General features: G+C 31.6%; 1 long non-coding RNA gene across 1 annotated transcript; it reads right to left on the bottom strand.

The window, feature by feature from the left end:
- Nucleotides 1-455: 455 nt before the first annotated feature.
- LOC149564896 (uncharacterized) lies at nucleotides 456-5,305 on the bottom strand. Its single transcript, XR_016361463.1, has 5 exons — nucleotides 4,562-5,305; nucleotides 4,377-4,455; nucleotides 1,025-1,083; nucleotides 884-932; nucleotides 456-785 (listed from the first exon to the last, which is right to left on the bottom strand). It is a non-coding gene; the product is annotated as an uncharacterized LOC149564896 (long non-coding RNA).
- Nucleotides 5,306-6,000: the final 695 nt, after the last annotated feature.

The following is a 6,000-nucleotide window of genomic DNA, read 5'->3' as shown; positions in this document are numbered from 1 at the left end:
TAATGTTTGTGTGTGTGTGTGTGCGTGCACGTGTGCACACACACACATATGTGTGTGTGTGCATGCGTGCACACACATATTAGTCTTCCTACAAAACAATAGTCTGTTTGATATTAATACACAATAATAATTAATCTTAACAATAATAATAAATAAATAATAAAGAATCTAGGCTTTGGTTGATTTTATATATATATATATATATATATATATATATATATATATATATATATATATATATATATATATATATATATATATATATTAGGTTTGGCCCATTGAAAATATCAATAATAACTAAAAAATAATTAATATCTATACCTCTTAGATTGACCAATAATTTAATATTTAAAATTATAATATTTTAATCAAATCAAATCATGAACAATAATAATATTCACAATTTCCATTATAATTTATCTTAAGAAAAGTCTCATGAGAAAACATTGATTTATATTTGAATTATTCTCATTATTTATTTATTTCATAAAATATGTCCACATATCATTTCATAATCATTCATTATCGTTCATCTCCAAGATGTATCAAGAAGTAATATATCCGTAATCAACTATATAAAACCACATCTAATAGCATAAGTAACATATGCTAACATGCTCTATGTACCTCAAAATCGACATAATAGATCATAAGGTCGCACACAAATGTTTTTGCTCTAAATACATGGCTGAAATTAGAATCTTAGTAATATAAGAATATTATTATATGTTTTCTCTAAGTATGATTTCTGCAACACCATCTACATTTCGACATTTGATGTGTACCTGTAGAAATTTAAGACATGTTATTATTTTATTTTATATTAGATTTTTTTTAAAAAGTGTCAATTTTAAATATTATGCAAAAAAGTTGATATACTAACATTGCCTTTGACATTGGTATCGAGAGGAATGATGACCTATCAACTATTTCTGATTGAAGCAAAAAAAAACAATTAACGTGTATTTCCATAAGATGTATTATAAATATTATATTCTTACAATATAATAGAAATTGCACATACCATATTGTTCTAAGATATGTGCCATGCTAGCTACAATATGGGTCTCCATTAGAGATGAGCTGCAAAGAAAACAAATATTATGTGAGGATCATAAGTGTAATTTAATCATGATTTTTGTTCTGGAAATTAGTTACATACCTTTACCAAACATATCACATTTGTAACTTTTGCTGAATTTCTAAATATTAAACAATAGTTTTTATTATCTGTGTATAAAATAATCTATAATTATTGATTAAAAACCTCATAACATTTTATGTGGATTATAAATTATGAATTTTCTATGTCTCGCCATTAAAATTAAATTGATAAAAAATCTGATCAATTAAGTTAATTAGTTTCATGTATGAATCACTACTTACAAAATATGGGTGAATGAATTTGACTCAAAAACTACACAGTTATATTACAATAAGTTAATAAGTTGTCCTGATGCTTCATCTCTGTGAGCATCACCAAGATCCACTGAGTGCTAAGTGTTCCATTTATTCTCATGAAAGAGGGATTCATGTTAAATCACTACTCATGAAACATGGGTCAATGCGTTTGAATAAAAAATCATACATCAAATCTTGATAGCAATATCACTTGTTTTAGAAATTATCTCCTACTTATCAATTACGTCAAAATATGTCATATTTGTGAATTTCAAAATAGATGAGAAAGAAGGCAATAATGAACAAAACAACATATGCATTGAAAGACCTCGAATGTAGGTGCAAACATAGTTGGAAAAATCGTGATTATATCGCAGATCGCACAATATATTGCGCAACACTAAGGCAACGATATTATCTCCATTAAAATCACCGACGGTATTTTCATTTTTGTGCAGCCAGATAAAAGTTAGAAAGATCGCGATATATCGCACGATGTCTGCACAAAAATCGGCATTAAAACAAATTGAAAAACAAAAAGATAATGTTGTGTTTTTATCATTTTTTTATGGAAGCTGCGGAAGTCGCATTTCGTCAGACATGAGGAGTCATCATTGCATTAGAGAGCACGATGGACGCGTGCATTGAAAGCTATCGTAGGCTGTAGCATTAAAAACTGTAAGCAAGTTTTACATCTGAGGTTATGCAATGACCATCAATTCCTTTCACATGCTATGACAATCAATTTTACATTGAAATACAAATACTTTGTAACCTCTGCTCGGTTATTTACTTTACTGTTAGTCACAACTCCTGCGACAATCGTGACCAAATTTCTTTAACTACTTTTCATTTCATATACTCATCCAGATCCAAATAGAGTTCTAGTAGAGAGTAGCTTGAATCTTCATATATTTTATTGAGAGTTTTGGTGTTATGTAGTTGTTTCATGAATATCCACAAGGAGGGAATTTAAAGGAAAAATTAAATATTTTCAAAAGTTCGTATGGAATTCAATCACATGCCAAAGCAAGGTTTATACAAACAAATGAAGGGCAACAATTGAGATCAACAGTCAAAACATGAACTCGTCACATGTAAGATATTGATGATTATGATAAAGAATAGATTAACAGTCATCAATGCACGATAACAGTCCTATGATGGAAGTATAGAGAAGTTCATAGTTATTTTTAAGAAGGATAGTGCACTGTCCTAAAAGAAGTACTGCCATGATGAGCATAATACAAAGATTTGGAGACATTTGGAGTTATAAAATATTGGGGTGACAGAAACCCATAAATTTTGATGAGGATGCAACGATGGAGGAGAGTGTAGCCTTGTAATAATATGTCAAAATGCTTGTCCTAGAACTTCTCCAACATCCCTCTAAGGTTCTTGATCATATTTTGTGCCTTTTTCACATGAACCGTAAGTGTGTTTGAGGAACGTTGCAGCAGTCAAAGGTATGGAGTGAAGGAAAAAGCAATAGATTCATTGAGAAAAGTGAACAATCCCTGAAGTTCCATAGCAGTGCTAGAATATAACATAGGAGAGAAAGACCATGTATCATAGGCAACATGACAATCATCAAAAGGCAATCATTAAGGCATGGAATGATATTATGATAATTTCATACTAAGAGAGGACAGTTGAGTTCTAAAAAGGTCCATTGTCAACAAGGAAGAGACAGTTGGAGGACAGTCAAGATGGCAAAGGACAGTGCTCATGACAGTAACTAAAATGGGAATGAAGTGGCAAAGGACTAACTTGTAGCCATGGCAAGGGCGGATGGAGTGTGGCAGCAGCAAGCATAAATAGCATTAGTTGGACTACTTTTGTATATAAATAAATTTTAATGATAAAGAGACCGCTAACTACAGTTTAAAGAGCAACCAAAGAGGAGGTTGTTGAGATACATTCGTATGTGCCAGTCAACCACATCCTTTGTATCAGTTGAACACAACATATCAGTCTATAAGTGAACGGCTTAAACATCACACACTAAGGCTTGATTCCTAGTGCAAAAGTGTTAAATAGTCAAAGTTTGACTTACTTTTCCAGGCTTAATTTCTTCCTTAGTGTGTAATGTTTAAGGCTGGCTGTCTATAAGAGCACTTGGAGGCCGCAAAAAGTTGGATTTTGTGGTACAAATGGCAGTTCTACTCTAGTTGAAGGAGGCTTTTAGACCTTTTTTGTAGGCTTTTCAAAACTTCTCAACCCAAATAAGATCTCCTCAAGTGTATTTTTGTGTATGATTTATACCTTACATGTATTTCCGTGTATGACTTATGTGTCTTCATGTGTATACTTCAGGCTTTGTGTATGCAGAGGTATGCTTCATGACTTAAATTGTATTCATGTTAATACTTCATGCTATATGCGCTACATGTCTGCTTCATGACTAAAGTGAATTCATGTGTAACTTCACGCTTTATGCAGGCCTACTTGTATGCTTCAGGACTTGACTGAATTCATGTGCACATTCCATGATTTATGTACTATGTTTATTCTTTCTGGTTTGTGCACTACATTACACATGTATGCTTCATGGCTTAAATGGATTCATACTTTATGTACTGCATGTATTTATGTGTACTCTGCCACCTCTTATGTGTATCCATATTTTCACCCTATAATCAGGTGCATACTTCGTGTTCTTCACGTATATGATTCATGCCTTTGCATATTCCAAGTAAATACTACATGTTTGTTAGATTCATGTCAATTGTGTTTTCAGCATACACTTCATGTTAGCTCCTGAATATTTATTAATGTTTCAATTCAGACTTCTCTGTTTTTCTGACGTTCACTTAATAGATCGTATGTCTCGTGTAGAGAAGTCAACAAAAAAAAATGAGAACAACATTTAAAGTCTCCGTAACAATGGAACTATCCTACATAATAATAGTGGTTCATATATCTAAACAAAATAATATAACCGCCTGAAAATTATTGTTCATTCTGTAACATACCTCTGCAAATACCAGTGTTCTCTTTCCAGTCCTGTCTATTCTTTGATATGATAGCTTCCAGATCAACTTATCGATCATTCTGCTCAAAAAATCACATCAAGTTAATGTTGATGTAACAAAAACAAGAGAAATACACTTCAAAGAGACAAAGCTTAAGACTAAAAACAATGAAAGATGTAAGAAACCTGGTACATATGAAGTTTGCAACCTGGTTGCTGCATTTTAGGACATTTTCATCATCTTGAAATGTTAACAAACTCACAACAGAAATGTTGTTGTGACCATTTGGATTGCACCCAGAACAGAAATGTTGTTGTGACCCTTTGGATTCCTATTCAATTTTGAAAAACCGCACAAAGCCTAAATTTTGTAATTATGCAATCCACTTGGCAAATCGAATTCACAGAGAACTGGTAGCATATAAAAAATCCTAGTTTTAAAAAATAAAGTAGGTATTGCTCTATCTTGTGCTTCATGTAACTCTTTAAATCTTTGGGAATGCCAAAACGTCACCTATAACATTGGACTTAAAAATGTATGCTAATAAAGACCAACATGACAGCCAAACTGTTCAATAACTGATAGAGTAGGTAGATTATGATGCTGCATCCAGCATGCACATACACTAGTGTTTATGATGCAACAATCCTACTTTATGACTTGCCCAAACAAAAAACAGTTTTAAAGATGGAAATGAATATACTCTGCTATGGTTCATATAGGGAAGAACTGAAAGCACTGATATAGAAAAGAAAACAGAACCCAAGCATTGATTGAAATAGCAGGCATTGTGTAGAAGATTGGTACCATCCTCAAAAAAAATCTCACAAACTTAAAAAGCATACTAAAGCTGAAATGAAGAAAAATTAAAAAGAACTGTAAGGTGAAGCTGAGAAGGACATCTAGTCAGAAATAGTTTCTAATTTTTCGCAAATGAATAGTTTCCAATTGGAATTTGAGAGCAATCTTATGCACCCACTAATTGTGTGGATGCGATGTTTATGTGGCGTACAACATTGTAAAAACATTTCTCAACTGATACTCCTCGAAGAAACAACTTTTCCTGATGCGGCAAAATTTGATCGAACTGCTTAAACATCACACACTAAGGCTTGATTTCTAGTGCAAAAGTGTTAAATAGTCAAAGTTTGACTTACTTTTCCAAGCTTAATTTCTTCCTTAGTGTGTGATGTTTAAGGCTGGCCAAATTTGATTGGCCTTGTACTTTTTGTCTCTTCCTCTTTCTCTTCGTTGGAGTAGTTATAAAAGTCACGCCAAATATCTTTCGGTAGTCAGAATGGGTATGTAATCACCGATGGCACCTTAGTATGCCATGGAAATGTAAACGAGATGTGGAATTTTTTCATTTATTTAAACTTATAAATGATGTTCTCTATGTTTACTTGGTTCTAATTTTTTTATAATTTTTAAATTTGAAAATAGATATAATTAGTAATTGTATGAATTTGTGCATGTAATAATAAAATTAATTTGTATAATATATCATTAATTTTGAACATATAAGAATTCTTAAACAACACTTTTATAAAATTAATATCAAATATTTATTTATAAATGTTAAGAGAATCAATTGGAAATAAATTATATTAAATATATCAATATA

This window comes from Cupressus sempervirens, chromosome 3, assembly GCF_028749045.1.
Source record: "Cupressus sempervirens isolate cs-2001-9-10 chromosome 3, ASM2874904v1, whole genome shotgun sequence".
NCBI lineage: Eukaryota > Viridiplantae > Streptophyta > Pinopsida > Cupressales > Cupressaceae > Cupressus > Cupressus sempervirens.
This window is presented reverse-complemented; position numbering and strand designations above follow the sequence as displayed.